The sequence below is a fragment of the Myotis nattereri genome, assembly GCF_964212035.1.
Source record: "Myotis nattereri genome assembly, chromosome: 2".
NCBI lineage: Eukaryota > Metazoa > Chordata > Mammalia > Chiroptera > Vespertilionidae > Myotis > Myotis nattereri.
In genome coordinates this window covers 88,528,124-88,542,228 of record NC_138076.1, presented here as the reverse complement: position 1 = coordinate 88,542,228, position 14,105 = coordinate 88,528,124, and the positions used below count along the sequence as shown (strand labels likewise).

The following is a 14,105-nucleotide window of genomic DNA, read 5'->3' as shown; positions in this document are numbered from 1 at the left end:
TCTTGAGGATGATCCGCAGCGGGTTTGTCTGGTCAGAGGTCTCCTTCTACTCAGGCTCAGCGTCACTCGGCTGGTGGGCTGCTGCCACCCAGAGGCAAGTAGGTTACCTAAATACTCAAATGCAAAGGGGTTAAGTCTTTTGGACAAATAGTCTACCAACCTTTTCTAGGGGCTGAGACTTTAGGTGAGTACCTCTTTGGCTATGCACCTTGTCTCACATACCTAGAGGTGGAAATACTTAGTTACATCTGGTAGCACTAGTTGGCCCATCGTCCTTGCTCTGCTCATGCGTATCTAACTGCCTAATATATTACCTCAAGGATCCTGGCTCTGAATTCTTTCAGGGAAAATGGGCGTTGGATTCCTCTTCTGTAACTGCTTCGTGCTGAGGAGGGATGGAGTTTTCTCTCAGAGCCAAGAGATGCTTGCTCTCTGTCAAAGGGACGATGAGGCCTGGGCACAGAAGGAGGTGGGCTTGTGACCTGATGGAAAGAAAACATTTCAGTTTTAATCTTTATTGAAATAGAGTTTTTCTTCTTAAAATTACCTTTGTGTTTATCAGAAAACCAAATTAAGAACAATTTATCTATTGTATTCAATTTGGCCTGATGTTTGCATAAGCACAACAAGAATGGTAAGTGATTATCTTTGCCAGAATTTCATGATTGACTATTAATGTGCCCCATAGGGCCAGGAAGCCAAGCCATCCAGCTGCCATCAGGCCTGCCTACAGTATTTGCTGAGTTAGGTGAATCCCTCACCTGTAGCGACTCCATCTGGGCCCATGCTCTAGGCTTTAAGGCCCATCTCAGTAGCCTTCCTACTCATCGTGGCCTAGAGTGCGTGGGGGTTCCGCAGGGACGCAGAGACGTCCTTATTGCTCCCCTTCTACTCTGACCAACTGCCAGTGATGGTAGGGCATGATGCTCCAGCGCCAGCCATCTTCAGGGCTCCCAAGCAGGATACCAGGCTTTTCCTGTGGCACTCTTATTGGCTTCAAGTCTTCAGAGTCTAGACAGGTCTCTTTAAAACATGATACTCCAGTCAAAGTTTTTGGTTAATAAAACCACTATTAGGAACCAGTCTTATTAAATTTATGCAAAGAAATGTATTGCCTTGATTTATTAAGCATTGCTAAATTTCGGAGGAATTATATAAGGTGAAAAACATACTGACCTGCTCTAAGATTTTCTGATTTTCCTGCCAGTCCCTTTTCATGGACTCTTCAGAGTAATTGTCTTTAAATGGCAAGAAGAAATTTACAACGTGTCTGTATTCAGATAGACAGTCACACCTGTCCCTGTAGTAGGGTTTCCCTTACTTGACTTGTTCTCTTGGAACGGACTAAAGGAGCTTTATTTCTTTACAGGGTTTTACATGTCACAGGACCTCACAGGGTCGGTAATTCCTGTAACAGAGGGCTAGTATTCACCACTTTACTAACCTCCTCTGTTCTAAACAGGCCTTCCCCAGTTTCCTACAGTTGAGGTTTGTGCCACCCCTGACATGGGCATGGTCACACAGGCCGACAAGACAGTATACAGGTTGCTAACTGTCAACTGTCTCTCAATAGAGACCAAAACCTAATGGGTATTTTTCTTTGCCCAGTTGGGCACTTGCCCTCTCGGCAGCTAGGCACCCTCTACTTTTGAGGTTCACCCCACATAGCCCGCTTCTAGGACAGCTAACACATAGCCATAACAATGGCCCTCAGCGTGGGAATCTGGACACTTGCCAGTTACTCCTAAAGACTACCAAAGACTGTAGACCCGTCACCGGTTTACAGCAACTGCTGGCAGATACAGCTACATTCAAACCTGTAAGAGAATCAAAGGTTAATACAATATATTAATACAATGAAACATAATATTGGCACTATGGCCTCTTCAGGCAGCTAAATCTTCTGTTATTATACAGTTTTTTGCAGGCCACTGTCAGGGCTGTGCATTGCGGCCAGTTCTTCTTTCTAGCTATAAACTCAGTCTGTCCAATTTCCTTAAAATGTATTCTGGCACAGGAGAAAGTTGTTTTGCTGTACACAGGTAGCTTAACCCCTATACAACTGGGCTTGGACCTCTGCCTAGCAAACTGCAGTCTATAAGTTCAATATGCAGCCTCCGGTCCTCCTAACCCAACAAGGTTCCAGCCAGTCTCTGAGTCAGACTCCTCCGCTCTTGGAGAATTTCAAAGTCCTGATGGCTCCCAGGTCCATGGAGAGTGCCCTTTTCTTTGCCCTTTTGTTAACCCTGTTTATTAGTTACAGGGCCCAGCTTTCCTTGTCTTCCCACCAGTCTCCTCTATGGCAGAGCAGCGACCAGGCCTCTTCAAAGGGAGTGCACTGGAAGGGGATATCAGCCCCTTCTCTTCCAGCAGCAACAGGTTCTAAACCCTTTCAGCACATTTGCAAACAGGGACCTTTTACTAGCTCTATCTGCAGCTTTCATAGATCCCAGGCTTGCTGCTCTATTCCTGGGGCTGTAGGAAGGCTAGTACCTGTCACTGGCTTCTGGCTTAACTGCTGTAGCCTGCAAGCCAAGGCCCAAGTCTTGTATTGCTTGTTGTAAAACACTCATTACTTACTGGGCAGCAGCAGGGCAGCTCTAGTGTCAGGTAAATTTCTGCTGTCCCCCACTTTCTCGCTGCTGCTGCTGCTTCTTTTTTCAGGGCCACTACAGGCAGCTTGGGCATCCATCCCCCCTTCTTTGTCCTGGCTCTCAGGGGCTGAGTCTGCCTAGCAACCAGTTCTAAATCACCAGGGCAGCTGCAGACTTTAGCTCCATTTCTCCTCCGCTTTGCTCCTGGGAGTTTAGTTGTTTTTAATGTAATAAACTAGGGCAGAGAAAGATTAATTGCGCTTACAGAAAACTTGTGACCTTGAAGTCAGTTGATAAGGCATCTGCTGGTAAGCTACAGACGAAACCCTTACGCCTGCATAGTGGTCTGTAGCAAGTAAAATAACTGCTGACACTCTGCCCCTATCTCTCAGCCCAGGGCCCGTTGCTTTCCCCCACAGATTTTTTCTCTTTTGATCTCTTCGACCAATCCCCCTGTCTCCCAGTCCAATTGTTTGTCTCCCTTTAAACAGTGGGAGTTTCGGAGAAAAGCAGTCCTCCCTACCTCCGCCTTCACCCTCTCTCTCTCTCCTCTGAGGTGACGAGGGTCTGCAGTAACTGCTGGCAGTCATCCCACGTGGGTAAAAAAAAAGACTGATTCCAGCAGAGAGATCAGACCCTGAGGGTTCTGAGAAAAAGAGGGATTTGATTCTTCCAATTATACAAATCACTAGTTGAGAAAGGGACATAAATCATGAAAGGCTGGCCGTCCGGGCCCAGGTCCGGTGGCCCAGCCTGCCTCAAGGGCAGGAGAGGCGCTGGGGCCGCTGGCCCAACACTCCCGGAAGCTCCATATTCCGTTCCCTGTCTAGTATGGGACGGACTGAAGATGTTGGAGGATGACAAAGCCCCTCCCGCCGGTGGGTCCGAAGGGAAGACAATTGGCGTCGGGGGAGGCAGGGGCTCCAGGTCAAGAGCTGGTGGCGTGGCCTGGGCCTGAGGCCGGGGCTCACCCGGATCTGGTGCCAGGGGAACATAGCGGGGCGGCAGACTAATGGGTTCTTCCTGCTCTCCCTAAAGGACCGGGGGAGCCTTTCCCTTCTGGGGCCTGGCCAAAAGAATTGTCTGTCTCTGTCCTGATTTTCCCCTCGGGAGGCATGCCCTCATCCACCGGGGTTTCTTGGACAATATGTCAACCCAAACCTGAATATAAGGAATTTGATCAGGATGCCCCGGGCAGCCATATATGACATAATGGACCCGGTAGGCAGTGGTCAGATCAAAAGACCCTGCATCCGGCCACCCCACCTGGAAAGTGGGCCACTCCCGTTCACAGAATCACTGTAAATTAAAAGCATTAACATCATATCCGTAGCCTCCGGCTCTCTTCTTGAAGTCCTGAAAATTCTTAAGAAAACATTGCAGCGGGGAGCACACAGAAGCAGACGACGACTGTCCCATTTTGACAACAAACATCAGACAACAAACACCAGACAACAAACACTAGACAACAAATACCAGACAACAAACACTAGAAAACAAACACCAGACAGACAAGTCCTGTGCCGTGGCCACCGTGGTGGCCACTGGCTGGAGTCAGGAGGTAGTGCTGCATCCAGCCCTCGCCTCGACTCCCCTGTGAGATCTTGCCCCAGGCGCCTCCTTACCTCCTGCAGGATTTTTTCAATAAGTCCTCGCTGCTTGCCTGGTGATGGATGGGGGAGAGCCTCCTGTCCTAGATGGGGGGTCCCTCTCTCCTCTACCGCCAGGTGAGAGCCTCCTGCCCTAAATAGGGGGTCCCTCTCACCCCTCCGGGTATCTCTTTTGGACCAACATTTGCGAGAATAAGACCACCAACTCCAATTAGGTCTTAAACAGCAAGCGAGGATTTATTGAAACTGGCCAGTGACTGCCACAGGCTTTTTTCTGTAACAGCCCCGAGCTTTCTGTTCTGCAAGCTTTAATCCCCAGAAAACACAAATGTCCTTGATTTACAGTTACAAGGGTCTAATCAGGACCTTGACGCTGTCTGGGAGTGGGAGACTTGAAGTTATGCCTGGTTACCTACCCTTGACCCCATCCTTGTTAAAAATTTTTACTGACATTCAATTCACCACACTACCTACTATTAGAATTATAATTCAAGAACACTTGATGTTAGAGAATGTTTAAATCTGTATATGTTGAAATACACTGTGAATCTGGAGAATTCAACCCAGAACAGTTAACACTGAGATGTATTTTTATACAATGCTTTTTAGAAACACAAAAATTCCTTTTGTATCCATGGAAAAAAGACCAATTCAACTGGGAAAGAAAATCAGATTGGATTAGATTTTTAGCAGTAACCTATTTTATGCCAGATAATAAAGCAATATTTTAAAAATATCCTAGGAAGTAAATATTTTCTATTTCGACTGTCTTTCAAGAATTCAGGACATTGTCCAATTGGCATGGCTCAGTGATTGAGTGTTGACCTATGAACCAGGAGATCAAGGTTCGATTCCCAGTCAGGGCACATGCCCAGGTTGCAGGCTCGATCCCCAGTGGGGTGGCGTGCAGAAGGCAGCCAATGAATGATTCTCTCTCATCATTGATTTTTCTATTTCTCTATCCCTTTCTCTCTGAAATCACTAAAAACATTTTAAAAAAATTCAGGGTGCTATAACCGGTTTGGCTCAGTGGATAGAGCATCAGCCTGCGGACTGAAGGGTCCCAGGTTCGATTCCGGTCAAGGGCGTGTACCTTGGTTGCGGGCACATCCCCAGTGGGAGGTGTGTAGGAGGCGGCTGGTCGATGTTTCTCTCTCATCGATGTTTCGGACTCTTCTATCCCTCTCCCTTCCTCTCTGTAAAAAATCAATAAAATATATTTAAAAAAAAAATTCAGGGTGTTATGCCCAGATTTCAGGACCCCCAAAGACAGACCACTAGGGAGCCGAGTCCGATGCAAAAGCAAAGAGCCTTTATTCAGGCCCAGGCTTGGTCCCTCTGCCTCCATTGCCGGCACAGCAGCAAGATGAAAGAGAGAGAGAGAAACGAGTCCCAAGAGAACAAAGAATTTATAGGGCTTGGGGTCAGGGGGTGGGGGCACACTCTGACCACTGATTTGGCAGATTCTGGTTGGTTGAGTGGGGGCCGGGGGCTAGTGACGCAAGGGCAGGGTGCAGCTAGGGTCTGGTTACACAAAGACGGGAGGTGGCTAGCATACTTTTGGCCTTGGGCTAGTTTCCCTTGCATTCCCATTGGCTGAGATAAGGGCAGGCTGAGTAACTGATACATTCTGCGGCTTTTTCTTGGAAAAGGAGTTAGGGACACAGCTATCATTCCCGTTCTGTCCTTTCACAGGGCATCAACAAACATTTATAAACATGAGAAAATTCAAGGAATATTGTTCCTATGAATCCTTCCTGAAGAATATACTAGAGAACAGATTTCAAACAACCAAGAAATGATTTCAGAATCTTCAACATTAGGTCAAGTGGTGATCATTGAATATGTTTTTCGTAGCACTAAGATTAAAAGATGGAAATGATGATAGAAAGTATGTGTTATGTAGTCTGACAAGATAGAAATACTATAACCCACACAAAAAAATGGGAGGGGAAAGGAGAGTAAATGAAAAGTAGAGTATAATGGTGGTTTTCCTCTTAAGAATTAGTTGTGAGGAAAAGGGTAGTACTTGAAGTTGATTGATGGAAACTTAAACATACTTTAAGTATACATACTATGACATATAAGATAAAACACTAATAAAAATTATACCAATGATCAAAAGTAGGTGGCGGGGGAGAAAGAAAGTAATAGAAAGTTACTAATTTTGTTACTGCTAATAGCAGGGAATTAATACTACCTTAAGAGGGGGAGGGAATGAACAGTATTACATAAAGATGTCACTATAGAATTAACCCCAAGAACAAAATACACAACTAAACACTAAAAGAAACCTCTCCTAAAAAGAGCAAATAAAACAGACCACATAGTGATATACACACATTCTCTATACTTACTTGTGTGTACACAGACAAAAAATTAATAGGACATGAAATATCACAACACCAAGAATACCAGGTTAATAAACAAATGGGCTCAACATAATGATTGCTGTATACAGAAGACACAGCTGTATAAAGCATAAATAATAAAGTGGATTAATAACTTTAATAATAAAGGGAAGGGTAAAGATACCAGATAAAGGCAACTTTTTAAAAATCAGAGTTCATCATCGTGGTATCAGACAAGGCAGAATTTAGCTCAAAAAGTTGAAGAATATTTTATAGGTTAAGGGCTGCATTCACAATATTTTTTTTGAAATGTCTATCAAATGAGATATCAACAGCTCTCATAAAATAAAAATTACAAGAGATGTATGAAGAAATAGAAACCTGCTAAGGGGACTTTAACACCTCTCAAAAATAAGTCCAGTTAAGTGGAAAAAAAATTAGTCATAGTACATAAACAGTAAGGTAGTTCTCACATATTTATATTAAAGATCCACAAATAGAGAATACATATGTTCAAGTGCACAGGGTAGTGTTATAAAAGTCAATTGTATGTTAGACCACAAAGAAAACCTCAGTTCCAAAAACTAAAATAATCAAACGAAATTCTGACTACATGCAATAAAACTAGAAAATGAATTTAAAATATAAAAATTGACTCCAGGTTTCTGTAGGATGATGACAACTCACCTTTGAAATACCATACAGATCTATAAAGGAAGCAGATAAAAGCACCACCACCCTTGCCTAACAATATCAAATTATGGGTATTTAGGGAAATAAACTGAAATGTAGCAGAGCAAGCTATGGAACCTATGCTGAAGTGGCAAGTGAGGTTGAGATTGTTCAGAACAGGAGAGGTAAGCATGAGCTAGGGTCAATAGAATGCAGATTAACTCAAGAAAAAGAAAACTCCACCCTAAGGTGGGAAATACCAAGAGGTTTGGGAGCTGTTAAACAAAAGGAAGGGACTTGAAAGTGCATGGGACCAAAGAGGCAGTTTCAGAAAGGCACTGCTTATGGGAAAAGAGGATGACTTGGAAGAGGCATCAGTTACCTAGAGGCTTGGTGGTAAAGAGAAAGAAGAGGTAGTAGAAATTGGAGAAACAGAAGATAGATCATCCTTTCTCCACCCCCACACCCAAAAGGAGTCACTGATTTAAAACACTATACTTTTATATACCAACACAAAGTGCTATTGAACTAAAAAGTCCACTAATTCTTCCAAATCCATCACTCCTGTTTATGTACTACTATTATCTGGTTTAGGAAAATAAAAACACTCAAAATGAACAGAAAATGGTAGACAATATCCATGTAAAGTTACTTTAAGTAGGAAACACAAAATGAGAGTCAAAATATTTCAGTTGATGAAGTCTCCCCCAAAACATCCAACTACAGAGCTAAAGAAAACTACAGAACAATACTATTAAGCAGTAAAAAGAAGGCTCTATTACCCTTTGAGAGCATGGAGGGACCTGGAGATTATTATGCTAAGTGAAATAAGCCAATCAGAGAAAGATAAATATCATATGATCTCACTTATATATAGAATCTAATGAACAAAATAGGTCCAGAGACATGGATGCATGGAACTGAATGACAGATTATACAGGGGAGGGTGGTGGAGCAGGAAGAAATTTAAAGAACATATGCATATATGCATAGCCCGTGGACACAGACAATAGTATAAGGTAGGCCTGGGGTGGAGCCTGGGTGGAGGAGGACAAAATGGGGGGGAATAGGAGACATAATGCTAACAATAAATTTTTTTAAAATCGTCTTTTAAAATGAAGCTAACATTTAAGGTACCTGAAGAAGAATAAATTTGATTGAATATAAAGGGCATTGAGGAAAGACAACCAGAAGAATGAAAATTAAATGAAGAAAGGTAAAAAGTGACAGAAAGTGATTGATATAGACAATATGTAAAATTAGAGTTCCTAAGAAGAAAAACAATAGTAGAGCTAATCTTTAAACTTCAATCAATGAAAACATTTTGGAAGTAACAGAAGACTTACATCTACATATTGAGAAAGCTTGTTGTGTATTGGAAAAGTTGGTCCAGAATGGTCAACTCTATGAGTCATGTCCTGGCAAAACTATTGGACTTTGAAGATAATGAAAAATTCCTCTGGGTTTCCAGTCATAAAGAAGAGGTTAGCAACAAACTTCTCAACAGCAACATACAAACAAGACAGTTATGGAACAAATTTGAAGTCTATGGAATTGTAAGCCAGTGATTTTATAACTATGATTCATTCCCAGAAAAAAATAACAACCATGCTAAATGCCACCATATTAACAAAAATTTCATGATGAAAATGCCATGACAAAGTGGAAAGACATATTTAAACTTATACCACAAAGAGGTAATCTCAATGAAAATAACCTAAAAATCAAGGCAAATGACTATCAACCCCATAGGAAAGTGGGGTAAAGAGATGAAAATAGAGTTCACGAAAAAAGAAATGCAGATGACACACATATAAAAGATGTTGAACTTAAGTCATACAAAGAGAAATGCAAGTGAAATCTATGCTAAAAATTATAGTTACACCAAAGCCTTTCTCACCAAAATCCAAAAATATACAATAGGCTCTATAAATTATGAGGAAACAGACACTTTGAGGCATTGCTGGTAAGGATATAAAAGTCCAGGAGGGAATTTGGCAATATCCAGCAAAATTTTGTATGCATTTATCCTTCAACCCACCATTTAACTTCAAGGAATCTGTTCTAAAGATACACTGGCATCTACACTAATAAAATACAAACATGCAAATTGACCGTACCTTTGCTACACCTTAAGCCACGCCCACCAGGCAATCAGAGCGATGCTATGCAAATTAACCCAACCAAGATGGCAGCCGGCAGTCATGGAGCTGAAGCGACAGGAGGCTTGGTTGCTCCAGTGATGGAGGAAGCCAAGCTTCCCGCCTGCCGCGGCCGGCTCTGAGCTCCACTGAAGGCAACAATGTTTCAATTATAGAAGGTAAATAAATCCCAGAATAAAAAAAGAAAAAAAGGAGAGGCTGGGAGCTTCCATTGCCAGGGGGCTTGGCCAGCCTGAAAACGCCCTCAGCCCCTACCCAGGCTGGCCAGGCACCCCAGTGGGGACCCCCACCCTGAAGAGGGTGTGACCAGCTGCAAACAGCCATCAGCCCCTCACCCAGGCTGGCCAGGCACCCAAGTGGGGACCCCCACCCTGAAGGGGGTGTGACCAGCCTGCAAACAGCGATCAGCACCTCACCCAGGCTGGCCAGGCACCACAGCAGGGCCCCCACCCTGATCCGGGACACCCTTCAGGGCAAACCAGCTGGCCCACACCTGTGCACCAGGCCTCTATCCTATATAATAAAGGGGTAATATGCAAACTGACCCTAACAGCAGAAAGACTGGGAATGAATGGTCACTATGATACACACTGACCACCAGTGGGCAGACGCTCAATGCAGGAGCTGCCCCCTGGTGGTCAGTGCACTCCCACAGGGGGAGCTCTGCTCAGCCACAAGCCAGGCTGCCAGCTGCCAGTACAGCAGTGGTGGTAGGAGCCTCTCCCACCTCCTCAGCAGCACTAAGGATGTCCGACTGCAGCTTAGGCCTGCTCCCTGCTGGCAAGTGGAGATCCCCTGAGAGCTCCTGGGCTGCCAGAGTGATATCTGACTGCCAGCTTAGGCCCAATTCCCCAGGGAGCGGGCTTAAACCAGCAGGTGGTCATCCCCCAAGGGGTCCCCGACTGTGAGAAGGCACAGGCCAGGCTGAGGGACCCCCTGGAGTGCACAAATTTTTGTGCACCGGGCCTCTAGTAAAATATAAAAGGTTAGTTATAACAGCATTACTTGTATTAGCAAATGATTAGAAATAACCAAAATGCCTATTAATGGAGAACTGATTAAAGTACATGCAACAATGGAACTATCTCCAGGTAGATGGTGTCCCTTTCAGGTCACTCTTTTCCCCAGAAGTCATAAAGAGATATAGAAAGGTTCCATATACCAATATAGAATGACCTGCAGAATATATTATGAAGTAGAAAAAAACAAAGGCACAGAATAATATATAGAGTCATCTGTGAGTATAAAGAGGTAACGGGAAAGGTGCCAACAATGGAAGAGAGATTGCTCTAAATATAACTTGTTTATATAGTTTTGATATTAAAATCATGTATATTTACATATGCAAAAATAAAATTAAAAGGTAGAAGAAAAATCTAAAAAGGAACTGAAACACATTTACAGAACTACAGTATTTTGGTGACATAGCACATAAGAAAAGGAACAATTTCTAGTGATTTTAGAATATAGATTTGTGGCTGTGCCTTAATGGAGTATATTCAGTAATATTGTTGTATTGCTATTTTTAAAGTATTTTATGTATATTTTTGGGTAAAATAAGTTGCAAAAATTTGGTAATTGTTGAATAAAGTCTTAGAAGTTTATCAACTTTTTATTTGATATATCAACTTCTATATCAACTTTCTTATAACTTAAATTTAGTCTGGAAAGTCCTTTGACAGATTGAGTAAAGTGGGAATGAAGTACAAAATTACATAATAGGACAGCTAACATGATAGAGTACATGTTATGTGCCAGGAATAGTGCTGTTCCTGCTTTATAGTGATACTAGAGGCCCAGTGCACGGATTCGTGCACATTGAAAAGAAATTAATTGGAAGGTGGCCGATGGGACGGGACTGGGTGAAAAGGGCTGGACATGCCTGGAGCCAACCTTCCTTGGTCCCTCCCCAGCCAGCCGCACCTGGGGCAGCACTGGAACTCAAAGGGTGTCTGCAGAGTGAGCAGGTCCCTCCGGCTGGTGTGGTCCCTCCGCCTGGCCTGTGGGGATTGGGCCCAAACCGGCTCTCCAACATCCCTTGAGGGGTCCCGGAGTGCGAGAGGGCACTCTGCAAAGTTGCTGTCACTCAGCAGCTCCTGCGTTGAGTGTCTGCCCCTTGGTGGTCAGTGCGCATCATACCCACCAAGCTGTCGGCCAGTTGGTTGGTCACTCAGACTTTTATATATATAGATAGCTCTTGCTGCTATATCATTAGGCTTTTGCTGCTACCCATTAAGACTCATAATATTGGCCCTGGCCAGGTAGCTCACTTGGCTAAAGTGTTGTCCCAATATGCCAAGATTGCAGGTTTAATCCCCAGTTGGGGCACATACAAGAACCAACCAATTAATGCATACATAAATGGAATAACATTTATGTTTATTTCTCTCTCTCTCTGTAAAAATCAATTTAAAGGTGGAAGGAGGGCGAGAAGAGATTAATCAAAGAATTTATATGCATACATGCATTGCCCATGGACACAGACAATAGACAGGTAAAGGCCTGGGGTGGGGTGGGAGGCGGGTGGAGAGAGGTAAAGGGGGGAAAATGGGGACATCTGTAATACTTTCAACAATAAAATAAATTTTAAAAAAGTTTTTTCAAAAGGTAAGTAGAAATTTTTTAAGTTAATTTAAAATAAATTACTATGCAGCATGAAAAAGATAACAGAGAGCCTCATATATTGATATGGAAAGTAGTTAATATATATTGTTAAATTAAAAAAGCAGGTCATCAAGCAGTATAAAAAAGTCAGTTAAAAAAAAAGAGACTCCTGATATTTTCCTATGATGTTTAGAGCAGTTGAGATTTAAACGAGATCTATATGATTCCAAAGCCAGTGCTTTCTCTAATACATTATTGCAGGATGTACATCATATATTGAGAAGAAAGAACATCAAAAACTAAATGTTCTATTTAAACCTGTAGTTGCTGCTCAGAAAATAAAAGATGCAGAACCAAAGTTAGTGGTTTGTCGTTCTTCGTGCAAGAGCAGTGAACTAAAGGAGAGCAGTGTATGTTTTCTCTTGTTTCTGATGGGAAATTGTAAACACACACACTGACACACACAAGTCCTTATATTGATTTTAGAGATAAAAATTTTACAAAGATTTTATTCATGACTGAAATTATTAAAAGATATGAACTAAAAGTATGACAAAGCAGAAAAGGAAACAAAAACCAGTGGGCATGGGTTTTCATGATGTTGTTAAAAGCAAAACACCCTTCAAAACTCTGTGTGACACTTCAAAGCTCTTCTAAGCTTTGCATATTCTTTTCATACTAGTTTAAATGTGTGTTTCCTCCTGTAGAAGATGAGGGCTATGTAGACTTGAGAGGTGCTAGAGTTTCCCTCACACAGCCCACACCTTCACATTTCTGCTTCCTCCTGATGATAAAATATTTGCCTTCAGTTTGCGTACTACTTTTTAAAAGATCTACCACTGGAAGTTGTTGGGGTAGAGAGATATTTCTATTTTAATTTGATTCATCTGAATAAGATTATGATAGAAATTTAATTTTATAATTCTACTAGTATATACCAGATAACAAAAAAAATTACGATGAATTTGCTGTAAAGGTTTTCAAAATTAATTTTGAACCTTTTTCTTTTTTCAGAAGCTGTGTTGGTCAGTGACTTTGTTGAAGGCTGAGAGTTGAAATGAATTTGCAGATGACACACAATTTCTAAGGTAAACTAATACAATAGTTGAATCAAGATTGTAAGTGCTCTTGACAGACATGTAGACTGTAGTAACACACTAAAATAAAATGTATCAAGAATAAACATAATACCGATTTAAGTTTTACAAAACAATTGCAGAAGTATTAAATAGACTTCCATTTCTGACAATATGATAGGCTACAGATCTGTAAACTACTGATTCAGTTGATTCAATATTTTAAAAACACTTTATAATAAATAGATGAACATATAAGAAAATAAGGGAAACTTTCTGGGGCTAGAAACAAAACAAGTACATTCTGTGAGGTAAGCAAGTGCTAAAGTCACTGAATACTTTGGCAGTACCCATGGATTTCTGTTGGCATAGAAACTTGTACATGGAGAGAAATGGGGACTGGTGAAAATTCCTTAGATTCTATAAAGTGTAGGGGGCCTGATCAGAGACCGTTTTAGAGAAGTGTACAGCCCTAGATAGAGTTAAAATCTCCCTAAAAATTCCTGGTTACCAGCTCACAGTAAACTCTACAAGTAGACTTTTAATTTAAATTGGACTTGGGTCTGTAATGCTCTTTGGTACCTGGCAGGAATTATCACAAATTAGCATTACAATAGGTTCACAATACTTTTCAGCATCCTATAACATACAGGGTGGGGCGAAAATGGGTTTACAGTTGTGAGTACAGGAAAACGCAGTTTATTCTTGTATTACTATTTATTAATTATTGTATTCTTTTTTTTTTTCTGGTACAGGTTATTATATACTGTTTTTTTTGTTTTTTTTTTTTTTAATATTTTTTATTGATTAAGATATTACATATGTGTACCCTCTACCCCCCCTCTCCCCGCTCACCCCCTCACCCCCCCCCCCCCCCCGTTGTCCGTGTCCATTGGTTAGGCCTATATGCTTGCATATAAGTCCTTTGGTTGGTCTTTCCCCCTTGCCCCCACCCTCCCCTACCTTCCCTCCAAGGCCCGACAGTCCAATCAATGCCTCTCCGTCTCTGGATCAGTCCTTGTTCATCAGTTTATGT

General features: G+C 42.2%; 1 protein-coding gene across 5 annotated transcripts in view; it reads left to right on the top strand.

Annotated features, from left to right (window-relative positions):
• Positions 1-14,105, top strand: part of CAB39L (calcium binding protein 39 like) — a 151,868-nt gene that overhangs the window by 9,964 nt on the left and 127,799 nt on the right. For 3 of the 5 annotated variants that reach the window (XM_081082798.1, XM_081082796.1, XM_081082802.1), the window contains exon 2: positions 13,008-13,081. The gene's annotated coding sequence lies outside the window, so the exon portion shown is untranslated. Of the gene's footprint in view, positions 1-11,804; positions 11,884-13,007; positions 13,082-14,105 lie in introns of all 5 variants that reach the window. The other 2 variants (XM_081082799.1, XM_081082800.1) reach the window with 1 other exon arrangement.